This window comes from Schistocerca nitens, chromosome 3, assembly GCF_023898315.1.
Source record: "Schistocerca nitens isolate TAMUIC-IGC-003100 chromosome 3, iqSchNite1.1, whole genome shotgun sequence".
Lineage (NCBI taxonomy): Eukaryota > Metazoa > Arthropoda > Insecta > Orthoptera > Acrididae > Schistocerca > Schistocerca nitens.
Window position 1 is genome coordinate 857041218 of NC_064616.1, and position 24810 is coordinate 857066027.

Sequence of the window (24810 nt, forward strand, 5' to 3'; positions counted from 1 at the left end):
CCAGGTTTGCCTGGTCTTGGTATAGCTATGGTTGTTCCTTCGCGTTTCCACTTCACAGTCACGTCAGCAACAGTCGACATTGGTAGCTTTATAAGGGTAGAAATGTCCCTATTGGATTTGTTACTCAGATGACATCTAACGAGCAATTCACATTCGAAGTTATTGAGCTCTCCTGACCGGCCCATTCCGTTGTTACTGCTACTTTATTGGCAACACAATACTCCACGCCTTCTTTTATACGGAAGGGTCCGCTACTATTGATGTGTGCTGGTCAGTTCTGCATTTCATAGGGGTCTCCAGATACTTCTGGCCAGATAGCGTAGACGATTACTTTATCTCGTTCAGTGCGTGAATGGATTAGAACAGAAAATCGACAATATTGGTAGGAACTATCCTCGGCCATCAGTGTACAGTGGCTCACGGAGTCTATACGAGGGTTTGAAGTTTAATAGTGGCAACTATTTATTTACAGCTCGTACAAAATAGATACGTGTTTCAAAGTTTTGCTGACCTTCAGAACAGTCACGACCATTGTGTATAACCCGTTGACAGCGATGTGGAAGTCGTAGAATACTCTTAGCAGTGCCAGTTGTGTTGACAGTTCGAGCGGCGCGGTCTATTGCCCAACGAATTTGTAGCAGTTCTGAAGCGAATGCCGTGAAGTGTTTCCTTCAGTTTTGAAACTGAGTTGAACTCACGAGGGCTTAAGTCAGGGGAGTGTAGCAGGTGGTATAGCACTTAGCAGCCCCATCAGTCAAACAAATCAGTAACAGCTTGCATCCACACACTGTCCTCTAAAATGATGTTCAGATCCTGCAGAAAGTGTCACCACTTCTTCCTCTCTTCCTACGACCAGCTTAGAGACAGAAGTGATGACACTTTCTGCAGGACCTGACCATCAATTTGCAGGACAATGATCAAGCACATACAGTGCAAGCTGTTAGCAGTACTCCGCATACCAACAATTAGTTATCGTTGCTACAGATTTAGTGCTCTCATAATCATGGCGTCTGGTAGTATAGCATCATTTAGTTATCACTATTACACAGTCACTACAGCGATAGTCCAAGATGCAGCTACAAACCTGAAATACATGCATGTTAAAAATAAACCTCACAAAATACAAACAATGGATGAATCCAATGATTAAAATAAGACTTCTGCCACAATCTCTGGCTGACAGTGGTTGACAGTAGTGTTTAATATGGATTTATAGAAAAGAGAGACAAATCTATGCATAAATACAAAGATGTACCTGTAAAAGTTGGGGAAAACAAAACTGCCCAAGAAAATATATGATGCACCTTTAGACAGGCAACCCAACCTACAAAAAAAATGGCTCTGAGCACTATGGGACTCAACTGCTGTGGTCATCAGTTCCCTAGAACTTAGAACTACTTAAACCTAACTAACCTAAGGACATCACACACAGCCATGCCCGAGGCAGGATTCGAACCTGCGACCGTAGCAGTCGCACGGTTCCGGACTGCGCGCCTAGAACCGCGAGACCACCGCGGCCGGCCCCAACCTACACATCAACCCAAGGTAAGCTGGGTTTCCTATCTTAAGACAGGCAACCCAACCTGCCCACGAACCTCTAGTGAGCTGGGTTTCCTACCTTAAGACAGGCAGCCCAACCTGCACATCAGTCCTGAGTAAGCTGGGTTTCCTATCTTACGATACATGAAATATTTTGTTGCCCACCCTGTTTTAGGTTCACTTCTGGAAGATTACTGTTTCTCAGACATGCTACTGCGTTACACAACCCACTGAGACGTTCTCTTGTAGAAGGCATTACAGTACAATGCATCTAGTTGAAAAAAAAAAAAAGGCCACAATCTTCCTAATCTATTTTTCATTAGCAACGTCTACACGGTGTGAATGAAACATCATAGTCACAAGCTTCCTGGAAATTTCAAAATGATGCTTCTTAGTCTGTTGTGTTGTGTGCCTGTTTCTACGATTTAAAAACCCAGAAATCCACTAACTGCAAAGAAAAAGATTTCTGATTCCTATCGTTGCTACACATTTGACTTTTTCGTAGCATCGGACGACATCCGCGTCACGGAGGTTTTCTGTCTGTATGCTGCTTGTGAAGCACCTAATTGCCCTGGAGTACCGTTTCCGACTTCCGGACCTGATTGCAGGATCCTCCTATGGACTGACGTTTTCGAATCGGGAATGTCGCCGCGCTTACCACCTGGCGTCCGCCTCAAAACCAAACTATTGATACCTTCGTGTAAGCGACTTGTAGATCACTCCAGGAGCCCCTTTCTCTGTGCATGTACTCTATACATTGTATTATATGACTGCCGTACAATCACTGGAGACAGTCACATGCATTAAATATTTGTGAACACGGATACGAAAAAAAAATTGGAAATTTGTGGTAAGCACTATGGGACCAAACTGCTGAGGTCATCGGTCCCTGGGCTTACACACTAATCTAACTTAACGTAACTTACGCTAAGGACAACACACACACCTATGCCCGAGGGAGGACACGAGCCTCCAACGGGGGTTGCCACTCGAACCGTGACAAGATGCCGTAGACCACGCGGCTACCCCGCACGGCGATATGGAAAAAATTGAAAGTGGTACGACCATATAAAACTAATCGTAGATGAGGCAGATGCCAAACTGGTTTTCATTGGAAGAAAGAAAGAGCAGTCCACCCACGAAGGAGGTAGCTTGCAAAATCTACTTCAAACGTACTTGCGTATTGCTCGTCGGTCTCTGGCACCCTTACCAGATAGGATTCGTAGGTGAAATAGCCAAGATCCAAATAATAGGGGCACTTTTCCTTACAGGTTCGTTTGGTAAACGCGAAAATGTTACGAATATTCTTATCCAACTTAAGTGACAGGCGCATCATGCATCACGGTATGGTTTACTATTAAAATTCTGGGAGCGTACGTCCCTAGAAGACTCAACCTACATACTGTTTCCTCCTGTGTAAATCTCTCGAAATGACGACAATGGTAAAATTAGAGACATACAAGCCCACACGGAGGCTTACCAGCTATCGTTCTTCCCACGTATCATTCGCGACTAGAATTGGAAAAGATGGAAGTGACAGCGCTACACAAACTACCCTCCGCCACATACCATAAAGTGCCTTTCGGAGGAATGGGTAATATTCAAGGATATGAGAGGCACGCTCATTCGAAGCAAAAATGTCTAATAAACATGGGCACTAAAGTACATACCTTAAAGGGCTACGAGCACCTCTTCATCTTCCATACTGTGAAACAAATCTCTGCAACTGCAAGCTCTTTGCTTTCCATATTTTGGGAGGAGGAAATATGCACCAAAAAAAGAAAAAGTTGTGTAGTAAACATCGGCTGTAAGCTTCACACCTTAAGAGCTATGAGCACTTGTTCAGTAGAAGAGGTGTGTTTCACAGTAGCAACGATAAGTAAGAGCTCATAGCACTCGAGGTATGAACTTCAGAACCCACGTTTAGTGAACATTTTTTCTTATTTTGGTCCATATTACCACCTCTCAAAACATAGAAATCAAAGAGCTTGCACTATAAGACATTTGTTTCACAGTGTCGAGGATGAAGAAGTGTTCGTAGTTATTAAAGTACGTATTTTTGTGCTCATGTTTACTAGAATATTTACTCTCTGTCCCACTAAGACGTCGGAGAGGGGCCACTGTGGCCAAATGAGCATTCCAAATCTATACTATTACACGTAAGAAATTTCGCAAATAGTGGAATGTTCCAGGCGCTAGAGTTAAGAAAGTATTGATCAATTTCTGCAACGCAAGGAAACCCAGACGTAGAGCTTCAGCACGCATTTGTATGATGCTGTTGCCTTGGAGATGATCAGCACTGCGGACATACACGTCGTAGCACACACAACGTAGAAAGTTTCATTCTGTGCATCAATGCGGTGATCCACTCAAGCAGATTATTATAACTCCTGCAAAGGATGCTAACCGCAACCACCAGTTAGGCTTCCACCAATAGTAGTAGAAAGTACACTCCTGGAAATTGAAATAAGAACACCGTGAATTCATTGTCCCAGGAAGGGGAAACTTTATTGACACATTCCTGGGGTCAGATACATCACATGATCACACTGACAGAACCACAGGCACATAGACACAGGCAACAGAGCATGCACAATGTCGGCACTAGTACAGTGTATATCCACCTTTCGCAGCAATGCAGGCTGCTATTCTCCCATGGAGACGATAGTACAGATGCTGGATGTAGTCCTGTGGAACGGCTTGCCATGCCATTTCCACCTGGCGCCTCAGTTGGACCAGCGTTCGTGCTGGACGTGCAGACCGCGTGAGACGACGCTTCATCCAGTCCCAAACATGCTCAATGGGGGACAGATCCGGAGATCTTGCTGGCCAGGGTAGTTGACTTACACCTTCTAGAGCACGTTGGGTGGCACGGGATACATGCGGACGTGCATTGTCCTGTTGGAACAGCAAGTTCCCTTACCGGTCTAGGAATGGTAGAACGATGGGTTCGATGACGGTTTGGGTGTACCGTGCACTATTCAGTGTCCCCTCGACGATCACCAGTGGTGTACGGCTAGTGTAGGAGATCGCTCCCCACACCATGATGCCGGGTGTTGGCCCTGTGTGCCTCGGCCGTATGCAGTCCTGATTGTGGCGCTCACCTGCACGGCGCCAAACACGCATACGACCATCATTGGCACCAAGGCAGAAGCGACTCTCATCGCTGAAGACGACACGTCTCCATTCGTCCCTCCATTCACGCCTGTCGCGACACCACTGGAGGCGGGCTGCACGATGTTGGGGCGTGAGCGGAAGACGGCCTAACGGTGTGCGGGACCGTAGCCCAGCTTCATGGAGACGGTTGCGAATGGTCCTCGCCGATACCCCAGGAGCAACAGTGTCCCTAATTTGCTGGGAAGTGGCGGTGCGGTCCCCTACGGCACTGCGTAGGATCCTACGGTCTTGGCGTGCATCCGTGCGTCGCTGCGGTCCGGTCCCAGGTCGACGGGCACGTGCACCTTCCGCCGACCACTGGCGACAACATCGATGTACTGTGGAGACCTCACGCTCCACGTGTTGAGCAATTCGGCGGTACGTCCACCCGGCCTCCCGCATGCCCACTATACGCCCTCGCTCAAAGTCCGTCAACTGCACATACGGTTCACGTCCACGCTGTCGCGGCATGCTACCAGTGTTAAAGACTGCGATGGAGCTCCGTATGCCACGGCAAACTGGCTGACACTGACGGCGGCGGTGCACAAATGCTGCGCAGCTAGCGCCATTCGACGGCCAACACCGCGGTTCCTGGTGTGTCCGCTGTGCCGTGCGTGTGATCATTGCTTGTACAGCCCTCTCGCAGTGTCCGGAGCAAGTATGGTGGGTCTGACACACCGGTGTCAATGTGTTCTTTTTTCCATTTCCAGGAGTGTATTTTGCGATGCCTTTTAATTCATAAAAACGATTTATATTATCTTGATGACAAACATGCTAGTTGCTGCTGTAACTGTGTGTCAAGCTGTACTGCATCCCATAGTGACTGCAAGACCTATAGGAAAGCAGTGAAAATCATTTTATGCATAAAAAAGTAATGTTTCAAGAAGATTTTTACAGCACTCATAAATCGAATGCTACGCTGCAGACACAACGTAATGAATACTAAATGGTGAAAGAACTGGCTTGCAGAAATATTTTTCCTAATGTTCCAGTCATCCAACAAATTACATCACAACCAAGCTGCTGCTCAATGTTTTCAGTTTAATCTGTCGTCGACCATTATAGACTAATTAGCAGCAGTGTTAGAGAAAAAAGCAAGATGTAATCATATATGGCGTCACTGAATTAATCGAGCGAGTCCTTTCAAAGGAATCATTAAGATATCTATGGAAATCACGGAAGACTTAAGTTTGGATGTCCGAAAGGAGGTATGAATCTCTATCCTTCCCAAGACGAGTCGAGCATCTTACCACTTCGCCACCTCCTGGTCACAAATACGAGTCGACTGTGTTAACCACTGCAAAATTCTGCTCTTTGTTATGCTAGGCCTGTTTTATAAGAGTTGAAATATGGTCACTCACTTAAGGTAGATAAAGGGTGTGTCTAGGAATACAGACATAAACTAAATTGATAAAAAAATCAGATGAAACTGATAACACTGAAACGGCCTTATATAATTTTAAATATGATAAGCAACTGTCTCATACATGATGACCAACGCAGACGAGGCCAACTACACACTGACAATAAAGAATAAATCTTGGTTTTATCCCCTGTGAATGTGTGCAATTACACAGTTCTTAGCTACGGTCGCAGGTTCGAATCCTGCCTCGGGCATGGATGTGTGTGATGTCCTTAGGTTGGTTAGGTTTAAGTAGTTCTAAGTTCTAGGGGACTGATGACCACAGATGTTAAGTCCCATAGTGCTCAGAGCCATTTGAACCATTTTGAACACAGTTCTTAATTAAGGTGACAGTTACCTTATCATCTACATTTTATACAATTCTGGAATTAAATCGCATTTTCAAGTGTTACAGCATTTTAATTTTGTTTTTACATGCACGACATTCTGTATGTTAGTGAAATCTGTCTTTCGTATCTGCAAGGTATTCAGATTTCTTCCTAAAGAACGCCCATATAAGACAAGTGCGTGGCGCAGTTGTTAGATCAATTACCGCTGCTACAATGGCAGGTTATTAAGTTTTAAGTGAGTTTGAACGTGGTGTTACAGTCGGCGCACGAGCGATGGGTCACAGCATCTCGGAGGTAGCGACAGAAGTGCAACACCTCCGCAAATTTCTGCAGATTTCAATGCTGGGCCATCAACAAGTGTCAGTGTTCGAATCATTCAACGAAACATTTTGGGCTTTCGGAGTCGAAGGCCTGCCCACTCGTGTATCCTTGATGACTGCACGACACAAAGCTTTACGCCTCACCTGGGCCCGTCAGCACCGACATTGGACTGTTGATGACTGGAAACAATTTGCCTGGTCGGACGAGTCTCGTTTCAAATTGTATCGAGCTGATGGACGTGTACGGGTACGGAGACAACCTCATGAATACATGGATCCTGTATGTCGGCAGGTGACTGTTCAAGCTGTTGGAGGATCTGTAATAGTGTGGAGCGTGTGCAGATGGAATGATATGGGACCCCTGAATCGTCTAGATATGACTCCGACAGGTGACACGTACGTAAGCATCCTGTTTGATCACCTGCATCCATTCACGTCCGTAAAGCATTCCGAGGGCTTGGGCTGGGCAATTCCAGCGGGACAATGCCACATCTCACTCATCCAGAATTGCTACAGAGTGGCTCCATGAACACTCTTCTGAGTTTAAACACTTCCGCCGACCACCAAACTTCCCAGACATGAATATCACTAAGCAAATCTGGGTTGCCTTGCTGTTCAGAAGAGCTCTCCACCCCCTCGTACTCTTGCGGGTTTATGGACAGCCCGGCAGGATTCATGGTGTCAACTCCTTCCAGCACTACTTCAGACATTTGTCGAGTTCACGCTACCTCGTGTTGCGACACTCTTGCGTACTCATGGGGGCCCTACACGATACTAGGCAGATGTACCAGTTTCTTTGGCTTTTCAGCTTAAGAACAACCACAGTTAAATCGGGTTTAGGTAATCGTGCTAAGTACTGTAAAGTACTTACTACTTATCACAAAATGCCTTCATCTGTTATAGAGGTTGTTGAAGATGTACGAGGTGCATTCAAGTTCTAAGGCCTCCGATTTTTTTTCTAATTAACTACTCACCCGAAATCGATGAAACTGGCGTTACTTCTCGACGTAATCGCCCTGCAGACGTACACAGTTTTCACAACGCTGACGCCATGATTCCATGGCAGCGGCGAAGGCTTCTTTAGGAGTCTGTTTTGACCACTGGACAATCGCTGCGGCAATAGCAGCACGGCTGGTGAATGTGCGGCCACGGAGAGTGTCTTTCATTGTTGGAAAAAGCCAAAAGTCACTAGGAGCCAGGTCAGGTGAGTAGGAAGCATGAGGAACCACTTCAAAGTTGTTATCACGAAGAAACTGTTGCGTGACGTTAGCTCGATGTGCGGGTGCGTTGTCTTGGTGAAACAGCACACGCGCAGCCCTTCCCGGACGTTTTTGTTGCAGTGCAGGAAGGAATTTGTTCTTCAAAACATTTTCGTAGGATGCACCTGTTACCGTAGTGCCCTTTGGAACGCAATGGGTAAGGATTACGCCCTCGCTGTCCCAGTACATGGACACCATCATTTTTTCAGCACTGGCGGTTACCCGAAATTTTTTTGGTGGCGATGAATCTGTGTGCTTCCATTGAGCTGACTGGAGCTTTGTTTCTGGATTGAAAAATGGCATCCATGTCTCATCCATCGTCACAACCGACGAAAAGAAAGTCCCATTCATGCTGTCGTTGCGCGTCAACATTGCTTGGCAACATGCCACACGGGCAGCCGTGTGGTCGTCCGTCAGCATTCGTGGCACCCACCTGGATGACACTTCTCGCATTTTCTGGTCGTCATGCAGGATTGTGTGCACAGAACCCACAGAAATGCCAACTCTGGAGGCGATCTGTTCAACAGTCATTCGGCGATCCCCCAAAACAATTCTCCCCACTTTTTCGATCGTGTCGTCAGACCGGCTTGTGCGAGCCCGAGGTTGTTTCGGTTTGTTGTCACACGATGTTCTGCCTTCATTAAACTGTCGCACCCACTAACGCACTTTCGACACATCGATAACTCCATCACCACATGTCTCCTTCAAATGTCGATGAATTTCAATTGGTTTCACACCACGCAAATTCAGAAAACGGATGATTGCACGCTGTTCGCCATTTTAAGTATTTAAAACAGTTCTCATTCTCGCCGCTGGTGGTAAAATTCCATCTGCCGTACGGTGCTGCCATCTCTGGGACGTATTGACAATGAACACGGCCTCATTTTAAAACAATGTGCATGTTTCTATCTCTTTCCAGTCCGGAGAAAAAAAAATCGGAGGCCTTAGAACTTGAATGCACCTCGTATACTGCAGAGCACGCACGAATATAGTAGAGGTGGCTCTGGCTCTGAGCACAATGGGACTTAACTTCTGAGGTCATCAGTACCGTAGAACTTAGAACTACTTAAACCTAACTAACCTAAGGACATCACACACATCCATGCCCGAGGCAGGATTCGAACCTGCGACCGTAGCGGTCGCGCGGTTCCAGACTGTATAGCCTAGAACCGCTCGGCCACCCTGGCCGGCTATAATAGAGGTAAATTGATGCAAAAAATTATATTAAAATGCGGAAGTCGAGTATACAGACGTGTCACATTTGCTTCAATGGAAAGAAGCATCTTGGAGGTAAAAAGAAAAAAAAACGAGAGGACGGATAAACAGTCTTTTCACTCTTCTACTGGATTGTGTCCTAGCAAGTACGAGAGGACTTCAAAAAATTAGTTAGATATTATTATGGCAGGCCAAGTAACTTGTTTTGAATACGGCACTAAACTTCTAACAAGGGAAACTCCCCATCGCATCCCCTCGGATCTAGTGGTAAACTGGCCCAGTGGATAGCACGTCAAAATCTGAGCACAGAGCAGTCACGAAAACTGGAAGAAGGTGTTCTGAACTGTGAAAAAAGAAGCAAAATCGAAACAGTGAAATGTCCAAGCTCAAGATGTGCAGCATCGAATTTAAATAGCCACGGTGACTTGGTTACATGGTCACAGCGTTGGACTGCAAAGTGGAAGATCTGTGTTCACATCTCTCTCTGTGTCCATCTTGTCACAGATGTTTCTGTGCTCATTCTGTAGCCCTGGCAATTGACATACTATACTTTGGTTATAGAATGTGAGTCATGTGGTAAGAATATATTACCGTCTCAAGCAAATGTGATGAATAGTGTGAGCAGGCGAGATACCGCAGAGACCTCTCACAGAAATGAAAACATCAAATAAATGTGTGTGAGCCATGTTACAACAAAGGAATTCAAGTGCTTCTTGTATAGAATAAATAAGTGGTACGCACGTCTGGAGCTTCCTTCCCGACACCTCGCTGTTGCAAACGGACGTTACACCAGAACACAAACGTAAATATGAATACATCAATCAGACACATCAATGACCGGACGGACACTTAACAATTTTGTGAAAAAAGGGGGGAGGGAGGGACGAGTGAAATATGATCACAGAGCCACGACGCTGTGGCTATTGAAACCGCTCGATGCTGCATATCTTGTCTTGAGCTTGGATCATTCACAGTTTTTTTTTTTTTTTTTTTTTTTTCAGTCCAGTGCACCTTCTTTCTGTTTTCATGCTGGATCTGTGTTTAATTTCAGACGGTCTATCCACTGGACCATCTTACCCCTAAATCTGGGGAGGAGAAGGGGGTGGGTGCCGATGGGGAGTTTTCCTTGTGAGTGACACAGATACATGATTGGTAGTTTTCACCATATTCACAAAGTCTCTGTAAATAACGATCGAAATGTGCTACAAACTGTTAAGTTGTTCAATAGTAGAAAGCCGCTCCTTGGTCACGAGGCCAGTGGGAGCCGCTGTGTGACTATCCTGTGATTTCTGCTGATCAGTTCCACGATCGAGTGACACTATTGCCTGCCGTCGATGTCGATAGCCTTCACTCTCGATCAGCGTCACCCACGTCTGTGCGGCCGTGCTCAAACTGTTGGCATAATCTCACTACGGCTGTCAGCGACATTGCAGTTGGTCCATATACCACCAAAATTTCACGGTGAATCTGTGTGCAATTTCACCTACATATACTTAGATATCCACAAGCCATCGTACGGTGCGTGGCGGAGAGTACCCTGTACCACTACCAGTCATTTCCTTTCCTGTTCCACTCGCAAATAGAAACAGGGAGAAACGACTGTTTATATGTCTCCGTATGAGTCCTAATTGATCGTATGTCATCCTCGTGGTCCTTACGCGCAATGTTGTCTGAGCGGCAGTAGAATCGTGTGGCAGTCAGCTTTAGATGCCGGTTCTCTAAATAGTCTTTTTCGAAAAGATCGTAGTCTTCCCTCCACGGATAAACATTTGAGTTCACGAAGCATCTCCGTAACACTTAGGTGTTGTTTGAACCTGCCGGTAACATATCTAGCAGCCCGCATCTAAATTGCTTCGATGTCTTCCTTCAATCTGACCTGGTACGGATTCCAAACACTCGAGCAGTACTCAAGAATAGGTCGCACGAGCGTACGATATGGGATCTCCTTTACAGGTGAGCCAATATTTGCTAAGATTCTCCCAATAAGCCGAAGTCAACAATTCGCCTTCCTTACCACAGTCCTCATATGCTTGTTCCATTTCATATCGCTCGGCAACGTTGTGCCCAGATGACTGTGTCAAGCAGGACACTAGTAACACGGCATCCGAACATTACAGGCTTGATCTTCCTACTCATCCGCATTAGCGAACATTTTTCCACATTTAAAGCTATCTGCCATTTATCACACCAACTAGAAATCGAGTCTTCCTACAGTCAATCAACTTTGACACCTTACCGTGCACCACGGCATCATCAGATGCTGCCCACCCCGTCTACCAAATAATTTATTTATAATAGAACAACAACTATCCTATCACATTTCCCTGGAGCACTCCTGATGATGCTCTTGTCTCTGGAGAACACTCGCCGTCGAGAACCACATACTGGGTTCTTTTACATACGAGGAGTCACATATATGTGAACTTATTCCATATGCTCGTACCTTCGTTAACAGCCTGCAGTGGGGCACTGTGTCAAATGCTTTCCGGAAATTTAGAAATATGATCTGCCTGTTGTCCTTCATCCATAGTTCGCAGTATATCATGTGAGAAAAGGGTAAGCTGAGTTTGGCACGAGCGATGCTTAGTAAAACCATGCTGATTCGTGCACATAAGCTTCTCATTCTCAGAAAAGTTTAATAAATTTTGCGGGTCCGTTCTTCTACCCTTCTTATATGGTGGAGTCACTTGTGCTTTTTTCCAGTCACTTGCGACTTTGTGCTGGGCGAGAGATTCACGACAAATGCAGATTAAATAAGGGGCCAAAATCGTAGAATACTATTTGTACAACCGAACTGGGATTCCATTCACACCTAGTGATCTATTTGCTTTTACATCTATCAGTTTTTTTCTCTACGCCAGGGACGCTTATTACTATGTCGTCCATACGGGAGTCTGTCCGATGGTCTAGTGACGGTATGTTTGCACGTTTATCCACAAGAATCGTACTGTCCCGCATCCTTCAACTTTGGAGCACGTTTCGAGTTGCAGCGTCATTTCACACCCAGACTGTGCTGTATCTGCTAACCGTATCGCAGCAGACTTTGCAGGAAACCCAGAACTCGCACTGTCTTCTGACAATGCGCCACAATTATTGCGCAATGGTGTTAGCGCGGGGCGACATGGCGCAGCTTACTTTTTGAATTCCCCTCGTATAAAAATTTAAATGGGGATGAATGTAGCATGCAACTTGATACAAAAGAAACGAAACTGCTTGCGTAAATGTGTAATTATCGTGAGTGCGAGTGCACCACTGTATTTTTACCATCCACGCTGCACTCCAATGCTAAATTTGTGATCCCTTGATGCCTCAGAACATGTCCTACCAACCGATCCCTTCTTCTAGTCAAGTTGTGCCACAAACTTCTCTTCTCCCCAATCCTATTCAATACCTCCTCATTAGTTAAGTGATCTAACCCACCTAATCGTCAACATTCTTCTGTAGCACCACATTTCGAAAGCTTCTATTCTCTTCTTGTCTAAACTATTTATCGTCCATGTTTCACTTCCATACATGGCTACACTCCATACAAATACTTTCAGAAACGACTTCCTCTCTACTTCGACCATCATCAGTTATTTTGCTCCCCAAATAGCAAAACTCCTTTACTACTTAAAGTGTCTCATTTCCTAATCTAATTCCCTTAGCATCACCCGACTTAATTCGACTACATTCCATTAGCCCGCATCTCGTGGTCGTGCGGTAGCGTTGTCGCTTCCCACGCCCGGGTTCCCGGGTTCGATTCCCGGCGGGGTCAGAGATTTTCTCTGCCTCGTGATGGCTGGGTGTTGTGTGATGTCCTTAGGTTAGTTAGGTTTAAGTAGTTCTAAGTTCTAGGGGACTGATGACCATAGATGTTAAGTCCCATAGTGCTCAGAGCCATTTTTACATTCCATTATCCTCGTTTTGCTTTTGTTCAAATGTTCAAATGTGTGTGAAATCTTATGGGACTTAACTGCTAAGGTCATCAGTCCCTAAGTTTACACACTACTTAACCTAAATTATCCTAAGGACAAACACACACACCCATGCCCGAGGGAGGACTCGAACCTCCACCGGGACCAGCCGCACAGTCCATGACTGCAGCGCGTTAGACTGCTCGGCTAATCCTGTCTGGCTTTGCTTTTGTTGATGCTCATCTTATATCCTCCTTTCAAGACACTGTCCATTCCGTTGAACTGCTCTTCCAAGTCCTTTGCTGTCTCTGACAGAATTACAATGTCATCGGCGAACCTCAAAGTTTTTATTTCTTCTCCATGGATTTTAATACCTACTCCGAATTTTTCTTTTGTTTCCTTTACTGCTTGCTCAATATACAGATTGAATAACACCGGGGAGAGGTTACAACCCTGTCTCACTCCCTTCCCAACCACTGCTTCCCTTTCATGCCCCTCAACTCTTATAACTGCCATTTGGTTTCTATACAAATTGTAAATAGCCTTTCGCTCCCTGTATTTTACCCCTGACACCTTTAGAATTTGAAAGAGAGTATTCCAGTCAACATTGTCAAAAGCTTTCCCTAAGTCTACAAATGCTAGAAACGTAGGTTTGCCTTTCCTTAATCTTTCTTCTGAGGTAAGTCGTAAGGTCAGTATTGCCTCATATGTTCCAACATTTCTACGGAATCCAAACTGATCTTCCCCGAGGTCGACTTCTACCAGTTTTTCCATTCGTCTGTAAAGAATTCGCGTTAGTATTTTGCAGCTATGACTTATTAAACTGATAGTTCGGTAATTTTCACATCTGTTAACACCTGCTTTCTTTGGGGTTGGAATTATTATATTCTTCTTGAAGTCTGAGGGTATTTCGCCTGTTTCGTACATCTTGCTCACCAGATGGTAGAGTTTTGTCAGGACTGGCTCTCCCAAGGCCGTCAGTAGGTCCAATGGAATGTTGTCTACTCCCGGGGCCTTGTTTCGACTCAGGTCTTTCAGTGCTCTGTCAAACTCTTCACGCAGTATCGTATCTCCTATTTCATCTTCATCTACATCCTCTTCCATTTCCATAATATTGTCCACAAGTACATCGGACTAGTCCGACACTGTCGTACCGAGCAGGGTTTGGACCTTACTCGACAGGAGACGGAAGAATGAGCAGGGGATCACCTGCAAGTCATGACAGTAGTTATCATGCGGAAAGGGGAGACTTGGCGGTAGACGGTTCAGGTATCGCTGGATACTTGGAGCGTATGATGCAGAAGATAGACGCTAGTACGAAAGTGATGCAGGAAAGAATTTAAACGTGTAGAAAGGAGAGGCAAGCTAGTCTGGAAAGAATCAGCGAAGAAACACACAGCAGCATACAGGAGTGTAGAAAGGAAACCCGGGCGCAGCTTGCCATCATAAAGCGGGAAACATGCGGTGTGAAGGATGAAGTAAAAGCGTTGCGTGAGAAGTTAGAGCGAGAGATAGCCGAAGCGAAAAGAACCGCCAATGAGGCGAAATTAATTGCGCGGAGAGCCAAGAGAATAGCGAGAGAAACGAAGGAGGTCACAGAGAACAAGACCAAGGTCGGCAAAACAATTATAAATATGCTGCAGACACGAGTGAAAAAGATTGAAGAAACTGTGTCGAGCAGGAAGGAGGAAGCCGGAGAGGCACCACTGATGGCAGAATTTGCCGAATTTAAACGACAAATCGAGGGCAGGGCAGAGGCACTGTCAGTCGACAGAACTTTTACAAATACAGGACAAACTGGAGCCGATATTCAGACAGTATCCACGGAAGAGGTAACCTCGAAAGTACGGCAACGGGACACAGTATCTGTCTCAGGAATTGTGAACCGACGTGATAATGAAGCACGCATGCTGGAAACCAGACCGTTAGAGCGTCATGGCAGCTATGAACCGCGAGGCACACGTACGGAGATACCGCGTGTAGTAAGTGATTTGCCGGAGGCGGAGTTCAGTGGCAGAACAACTGGCGCAAGCAATTGCTACCCGCTTAGGCGATCCACCTCGCACTTGCAAGAGCCACAGGATATCCAGGAGGCGCACACGGAGGTAGTTTATGAAAACATCGAAACGCCACAGCATAAAGATGAAACTAGGCAGTTTGATTATACACACTTTCTGTCGGTACACAAGTTCCAGCACTATAAGGATGATAATAATACGTTACATCCAAAAACGTTCATTGGACAGTTTGATCTAACGTTACCACCACAGTGGCCGTTAATGTACAAACTTGACTGTGTGTCTGCGCACTTGGAAGGTGCATCAGCGGAAAGTATGCGTAGTGTTGCTAAAGGTTGCAGAACATACCAAGAGTTCCGCGACGCATTTATGAGCAGATATTGGTCAAAGGAGACCCAAAACAGAATTAAACAAGAAATCCTCATGACACGCGACTTCGAGAGCTCAGGTTTCCGAAGTGTTGTGAAATTTTTATAGAACATGCTGAAAAAGAATCAGTATCTGGACGAACCGTGCAGCCTTGGGGAGATTATACGCGTTTGCTATATGAAGTTGCCACTTACATATCAGCAGACGCTAGCTGGCAGATGCGGAAATAAAGTAGAAGCATTTAAGGGCATTCTTAGGGAACTGGAGTTTGCCTATAACGACCAGCAGGTGCGTGAGAAGAAGAAGCAAAGGGGACCGCATGAGGAAGGCCAAGACGCGAATATAGAGAGAAACAGAAACCAGATGAGGAATAACTATGCCGGTAACGGTAACAATAGGGGAAACAACCCACAGTGGCGCGATAATAGAGGACAAATATTTTCCGCCACAGGAACGTAGGTGGAACCAGGGTAATAATAACTGGAAACCAGCCAATCAAAATGGAAGTGATCAACCAGTGCAGAACTGGAGAGCGAGTGAAGACCGCAATCCAGAACCTGCACAAATAATCGAAATACGTCCGGCGAACCCTGGCCGTACGCAAACTGCGCAAAACAGACAAGAATGACTAGGGCGGCACACTCGGCAGCGGAAGAACGCGGCCGGGAACAAAGTAGTGTATAATTAGATTAGATTTTTGTGATTTGTTGGCGATGTTTATTTGTATTAGTATAGGCAGTGTTTTATTTGTGTTTTGTGATTATTTGTTTCATGTTGTGTGTATTTATTTTCCTATTTTCATGTGCTTGTCTTATTTTCGTATGGATTGTGTGTATATTATGTGTTTGATGTTAAATTTTGTTGTATGGGGACCACTGGGTCGCTTAGTATAGAAAATTTGCTTCAGCTATGACACAAACAATATTTAGAAGTATTAGATTAATTATAGAAGGGGTTATCTTATGTAGATAACTTCCTATACAAAATTTTATGGCAAGGCTATTGGACAGGAGAGCTTTCAGGATAAAATCTGGATCTGTGGTGGATGGATTTGGGGTGTGTTGAGCGTGTTGTGATGTGGTAGGTGGATATTGCGTCCCACCGAATGTGTTGTGTTTCTTGAGACGAGTGCAGGGTATGATGTCCGACGCGATAGTGTTCATGACCCACCCGTTGCGTTATCGGCGTATGGCGATTGTGGGTGTTTCGGGTGATAATTATGAGGTGGTCTGTCCGACGCAGTAGTGTTCGAGACGCACCTGTTATCTCAATTGTGTTGATAGTGTGAGTACGGTGATCAAAACGACTATCCGGTGGCCAGTCAATCGAAATTAGGCGATAGGGACGCACCAAACATGGATAATTCGTAATGGGTGCGATGAGGATGTTGTGTGAAAAGGCGAGTTTTGAGCCGTCATAGAAATACGTAAATCAGGTGGCTGGTCGCACGCAATAGCGTGATCGACAGAGCTTATTGATGATTTGGGCCGTAGGAGCGTTGTAGAGACGTATTAGCGACGCTAGCCGAGTCTGGGCTTAACAATTTGAGTTAAGCAGATACGCTAAAACAACACGCCAGTCAGTTTAAATGATTATAATGAAGGTCACCACAAAAGATAGATGCTCTCAAGTCCAGCCATGAACCTTGACCACTATCACTGATTTTTACTTGCTGTAACGTGCAAAACTAACTCTTATTTTGTTCAACAGATAAGCATGACGTTGAATTGAGCCTACCGTTACAGACACAAGCAGACTAGGAGCGGAAGACCAATGCCATAACCAGTCAAACAAGCACAACATCAAAGGGGTATCGGAGAAATTCGGAGTTACAGTAACCTACAATAATGTGCAACAAATGTTTTTAATTGTTCACAGATAATAGCAGCAACTGAGCGACGCCAGGGAAAGGAGTTTACTATAAAAGGTCACGGCATGTAGTAGTAGCATGTTGACGTCAACTGTAGAAAGTAGAAATAGAGAAATTAGTAGTTAGAGACCATGTGGTGATGGGATGACTAAATTAATAAACGTTTATTTTATCCACAGGAACAGACCATCATGATTGTTTTTATAATTTTGTTTTGAAAATTTTGTTTAAGAAATGTATTTCTGTAAAATAATTGTAATGTATTGTACGTGATGACGTAAGAGGAAGTGGCTTAGGCAATAAGTAATCATGTATAAAATATCGTATCCTTAGTGAGTGCAGTTACACTTTGTGGCGGTGACTGGCCAGCTGACGACGAGCGGGACAGCAGACGAGAACCACGAGGGAACTTCGTCCACATGAGCAGGTTTGCTGCTGCTGCCGCTGGCGGATCGTGAACGCTTCATTTTTGCACGTTTAATTACGAAGACGTGACAAGTACTGGACGAACGAAGTATACGAGCAGTGTGAGAGTGAGGTGGACCGTGCACTGATTTGTATAGGTCCTGCCTAGCGCGTGTATGTAAGCGCGGGGTTGTGACATAGAGAGATGACGCTATCTCTCTCTCTCTCTCGCACCGCGCCACGGCAATAGGGACTAGACACGCACCACGTGGTGGATACACTGGGTGCGACCTTGTTGTTGTCGAATAACAGTGCTTTGGAATGGTGGCGGTGTTATGAAAACATTTCATGCCTAGCGCGTGCCCGCAGCTCGTGGTCGTGCGGTAGCGTTCTCGCTTCCCACGCCCGGGTTCCCGGGTTCGATTCCCGGCGGAGTCAGGGATTTTCTCTGCCTCGTGATGGCTGGGTGTTGTGTGATGTCCTTAGGTTAGTTAGGTTTAAGTAGTTCTAAGTTCTAGGGGACTGATGACCTCAGATGTTGAGTCCCATAGTGCTCAGAGCCATTTGAACCATTTTCACCCTAGCGCGTATATGTAGGCGGGGGGGGGGGGGTCTCTGACGCCATGGCCGCCATCATGGATAACGGTACTTTGGAATGGTACCGGCAATGGAATGGGACCGGCCTTGTTCCAATACTTCTATATACTCCTTCCACCTTTCTGGTTTCCCGTCTTTGCTTAGAACTGGGTTTCCATCTGAGCTCTTGATATTAATACAAGTGGTTCTCTTTTCTCCAAAGGTATCTTTAATTTTCCTGTAGGCAGTATCTATCTTACCCCTCATGAGATAAGCCTCTACATCCTTACATTTGTCCTCTAGTATTTTTATAAGTGTCATGAATAGACGACGAGACAGAACGTAGACTAAGGGAAGTCTTTGCTAGATTTTTTTCGATAAGGAACAACATAGAATATGTCCTAATAAAAGACTAGTTGGACTTTAGAAAAGTGACAGGGCGAACAAGGATAGTTCAAAAAATGGTTCAAATGGCTCTAAGCACTATGAGACGTAACATCTGAGGTCATCAGTCCCCTAGACTCAGAACTACTTAAACCTAACCAACCTAAGGACAACACACACATCCATGTCCCCAAGGATAGTTAACCCGAAAATCGTCCCATGTGAAAACATCTGAGAGCAGCCATCATCAAGCAATGACAGAGTAGTGGTTGCTGCCATAGCTGCTGCTGCTGCTGCTGAAGATGATGACAACTGTAAATGCTATCACGACGTTAGCAATTTTCTGCTGAAATATCAGAATGTGTTAGAGCGGGACAGAGAGTCCTGGTCGCACCAATGACCGCCGTGCTCGCATCCTGACCGGCAGAGGAACACTCAGATCTGGGGAAAGCGCATTTAAACCGCCCTTTCAACCCACCAAATCCCTCAAGGAGTTTCGAATAGAAACGTGAATCCACGTTCCGACCCTGAGGCGTAATATCGTAACTTATATTTTTGTTGTACTACCAGCCGAACTGAACGACCTGATTTGATCTATCACCTACGAGGGCGTAGTGAAAACTACAGCCCCTGGATTTTCTGTTCTGTTCTCAATGTCGGTTGAGGTATTACATGTCATGCACGTTACTCGGTCGACTTTCCCGCTTTCCTGACGCAAGTTACAACTCTCTGATGCTAGAGTGCTCCGGTTTGTAGTGTGTAACATGGAGGAGTGTAACGTAACTATGTCGATGCGCGAGAAAGAGCGTGCTGTAATTATGCTTGTAACAGCAGGAAACGTACCTCAAACTGAAATCCATAGAATAATGAAAGCTGTGTAAGTTGACGGATCTATTGACATCAGTAAAGTGCGACATTAGGTTGTTCGTGCTCGTAATAAAGGAAACGTTGGTGCTAACCTCAACGCCTACGACAAGCTCGGAATGAACGACCGCGCGCGGCGACCGACGACACTCATCGGAGTCGGGTTGATGAACTCAGCAGAGAAAAGCGTCGGATAACACAGTACAGACAGGTAAGTGTGGCATAACACGAGAGCGCGTACAGGCCATCGTTGCAGAACTGCAGTACAGGAAATGTTTTGAGCGTGAGGTTGATGGGTTCCTTAACAATATTGTGACAGGTACTTAAAGTTGGGTTCACCATTTTGTCTTGGAAAACAAGAGAGCATTAATGGAGTTCAGCCACAAAGGGTCACCGACGCCAAAAACGTTCAAGACCATGCGATCAGCAGGCAAAGTCATGCTCTGAGTGTTCTGGGATTTTCAAGGTGTGGTGCATTTGGAACTCATGCCTATAGACGCCTCCATAAACTATAATGCGAGACAGTCATAAAACTGAAAATGCGAATTCGAAAATTTCATTCACACGTGAAGCACGCTCTCCTTCAATACGACAATGCAAGACCATACACGAGCGCAGCGACATCTACAACAATCCAACGTCTTGGGTTTACTGTCATCGATCACCCTCCATACAATCCCGTCTTGGCCCCATACGATGTTCACCTGTTTCCAGATCTTAAAAAACACCTCCGAAGACTTCACACTAATAGTGATGAAACGGTGCTATCAGAGGTGAGGTTGTGCCTCTGTCAACAAAGTCAAATATTCCACAGAGACGGTATCATCAAACTGTTCTCTCGCTGGGGAAAATTAGTTAGTAGCCAGTGCGACTATGTTGTGAAATAAATATGTGGACATGAATACTAAAGATGTAGAATGTTAATAAAGATTGTTTTACTTAAAAAGCATTATGAGTTTTCACACAAAAATATCTGGAGGCCTTATTTTTCAGCACGGCCTCGAATATTTAAACTATGTGAGACACTTTCTTATGTGTCACGGTGGATGTTTCGTGGACTACCATTACTTTTTCCTTTCCTTTTCCATTCGAGAATGGTGCGCAGGAATAACGACTACTGGAAAATATTCCAATGTGCCCGAATTCCGCTGGTCATTTCACGAGGTGAATGTTGTTTGACTCTTCTTGTAAAATATTGTCTCGGAATTTCAACAACAAACAGCTCCGTGGTATGTAACGAGCCTTTCGTAGTGTCCACGGCTGGAGTTGGATAACCATATCCGTGGCGCTCTCGTGTTTATAAAAGAACCCGTGCTGAAACGTTATGCTCTTCTTTGGATGTCTTCTACCTCCTCTAAGAATCCTACTTGGTAAAGGAAGCTGCCACTTTCGTTGGTGAATTGCATTTCTTTAGAATTCTTACAATAAATCTGTCTGACGTCGGTTTTTCTTACTATTAGTTTTGCGTGGGCACTCCAACTAAATACTCCTGGATGTGTTAAGGTTATAACTGTTTCCAATAATTGGCCGAACATCATGTCTACAAACAATATTGGGGCTTTCCACATATTCAGCCGAAATACTTTACATTTATTTGCGTTGTGAGCCAATTGCCAGTCCCTACACCAAGCATCAATCCCGTGCAGGTCTTCTTACATTTCACTACAAATTTCCGGCGTTACGACTTTTACTGAAACAACATAACTCACGGACCACCTCGTAGAACGTCCGGCTTTATCAAACAGGCCAACTGTCCATGCTGCGACCAGTAACACAGTCAGTCTTAGGCTACACAAATTAGAGTTCTCACTGCTTCCGACAAGGATAGGCCAGACGCTACAAACCACCGTTTTCAATGATCTTCGGCATATTATTTGGGAGATACTGCAATCTAGGGTTTCAGCTCACTTTGCTTCCGTTTTCGAAAGAAGTGAGGTCAAAAGTCAGGACACAGAATCCGTTTAGGACTATGAGGGATCGTGAGAACACTCGAAAACAAGGAAATTTTATTTGTACTTATCAGACCTGCAATTTCATAGTTTCCGAGAAACAGAATAATTAGTGATTTGTACATACTTGACCAGAAAATTTATTTGCGACTGAGGCGGCATCCGAGTGTTGTTATGTCTCCATTCGGATCACAGATATATTTGGTGTGCTTACCTTAGAACCTCAACTGTTGCAATAGGTTTTCCTTAGTTTTGGAAAGGAAATGAAAATTGTACCAAAATTTATATATTGTTATTTTCAGTGAAATAAATATTGTTATTAAAAAGGGAAAAAGTGACCAACGTACCTGACTACGAACTTCTACGAGAGGTTTTTGATCCTCGGGTAAGACTTAATGTTTTTTCATGTTTCTATCTCACAAAATATATCAACACTTTTCAGGAAATGTGAAAAATGAAAAGTGACAAAAAGTGTAGGGCCATTATTGTTGGTTTCCGTCCCCTCCCCCCCCCCCGCCTCTCTCACTCTCTATCTCTTTCTCTCACACACACAAACACACACACACCCGTTCGATCCGTTTATCGAAGACTGACTTACGTTTTCCTATCGCGGTAAGCCTAAGCCGTCACAGTGCGTCGGATAATATGCATCATGGAAGCAGGGCAAGTAGACAAATCTTCAGTGTTCACTTTCCTACCCTACAGAAATTAAATGTCATCTGACGCGACCCGTATACCACTTGACTTTTGTTCCTGTCAGTCAGTTAGGCTTTCCTCCCGAAACATATTTTCAACGGATCAGAAACACCAATTCTTCTATTCTCGGAGACTGTTACGTTGCAGACTTGATAGGTATAATAATGATTTACTTGTTTTCTAAGGTTGTAACCATTTCACCTGATCTGCAATGAATCCTACATCATGACCTCTGACCTCGATTTTCTCGAAAACTGAAGCATAATGATTTGAAATCTTTCACAGGCGTTACTTTCGAGTGGCCCTCGACGCCGAAGATTGTTGAAACCGGTTGTAGAGTCTAGCATCTACCTGTAAGTCGCATTAACATCTTCCCGATGTGTTGATGACTTTCAAAAAACGATAACCTGCCTCCATTGCCGAGGTCGCTAATACACGTCTGCTATCCGGTTCGTATCTCTATGAGTGAAAGTCCGCAGCTCGTGGTCGTGCGGTAGCGTTCTCACTTCACGCGCCCGGGTTCCCGGGTTCGATTCCCGGCGGGGTCAGGGATTTTCTCTGCCTCGTGATGACTGGGTGTTGTGTGACGTCCTTAGGTTAGTTAGGTTTAAGTAGTTCTAAGTTCTAGGGGACTGATGACCATAGATGTTAAGTCCCATAGTGCTCAGAGCCATTTGAACCATTTTTTTTCTATGAGTGAAGAAATTTTCACAGCCAGTATTTGGCCGACAAAAGGAGGACAGATGTTGATGCGTAAATCCTCATCACTAGACTGTGTGCCATTGTCCTCGGCTACATTCCAAACCTCTCCGAAGTGTCTGGTGCAGTGTCTGTTGATGATGAACTGTCCGTCGAATGGGAACATTAAGTTTGGCGGCCCCTTGGTGGTATAAGAGAGTAGTAGGTTACGTACCGGCATTGGGTTTCACGCTCTCCCTTCTCTTAGCATATAGCACCAATATGACAAAATACTACAGATAGACACGTTATAGTCGCCTACAATGCAGATGTACTTAACACAACTCTCACACACAGCGGAGAATGGGATCAGTATGCGCGGCAGAGGAATAACTTTTCCGATCAGGCAGCTGAACTTAACCCTCGGGGCTCCCAGCTACAATGCCATCAACTCTTTGTTTCTTACAGAGCGATGTGCAACAGTACGTCCGGTGAAGGTGGCAGCGATGCGGCACAGCAAGCGCTGCTACGTACGCGTGGAGTTGTCTTTTTTGTGGTCTGTGCTATCAGGCGGCATCGGGCCTAGAACGAGTACGTGACACCGGCCATTACCGCTCTCTGTCATAGCAGCTCGGAGTGGACACCCTCTGACGCATCAAGGGATCGCTGCCAGTTACGAGCACACAGATGGATCTACTACATTAAGAATCCTGTTCTGCGTGTCAAAATTTTACTGTCACGTGTGATTCGCTCTCACTAGTTAGGTATTCCACCTCTTAGTACGTACGTGATGCGATAGCACAATTTCTACGAAGGTTAGTCGTCGTGTGTGGCACACACTCGAGAGAAATTCTTTCGTCTGACCGCAGCAATGACGGGTCTTCCGTTTTCAAGATATTTCAAGACTGGTTTGCTTATGCCCATTTTGTACTGTTGCATTCCACATTAGCTTGAAAACGGTTGCGTCGACATAGGAAATCGTACTTGGGATCATCAACTCAGCTATCAACACCAACCTCTGCTTTACAGAGTCATGGCAAAGCACATAATTTCTGCTGAATTACATCTATATCAGCTCTGCCGTTTTTCACACCTTCTGTTCATTTAATCTGCAGATGTCCAAACCACCCCTGTGGCTTGGTCGCAAAACTGAGATCTCTCAGTGCCGTTTGAATCAGAGGAAACCTAATTCGCATCTCTATGAGAGACGGTAACGCCAGCATAGACATGTGGCTAGGAAGCAGATGAGATGTGGCTGGGTGTACATTAACGTCATAGACAAAGAGTCAGTCATTTGTATTCGGACTGAATCTCCTTCAGAACATTATGATTTACTTTACTGCACTTTCTCACTTCAAGTAACTGCTGGGATGATCCACTAGTATGGCTAAGTACTACCTGGCGCATTTCCCACGTGACTAGTGTGCAAGAGGAACTATGACAGTTTCCTATATGCAGTGGCAATAACGTCACAAGCCACGCACCTCTCTTTCCGATCTATTCTTTTGACTCTCCAAGTGCTACTTAAATAACCAAGCTTCACGTTCTTCGCCCAGTGTACAAGAGTGACCCATCTGTCTTGAACTGTGCATTTAGCGTAATTTTTATACATAAGTGTTATTCTGGGTACTCTCTGCAATTTACTAATCCTTGCTATGAGCATTCCATTTTTTACAGCTTCCGAAGCTTAGGATCCTGTAGCAGACATCTACTATCAGATTTCGGCGCAAACTATTTGAGTTCTGCATGCATATTTGTTTGGAACTGTCAATTATCACTGCCTTACCAGATTAGCACATTATTTTGTTTCTGGTTTCCAACAGTAATCTGATGCAGGGAAAAAGGGACAGGAAGATCTCAAGAA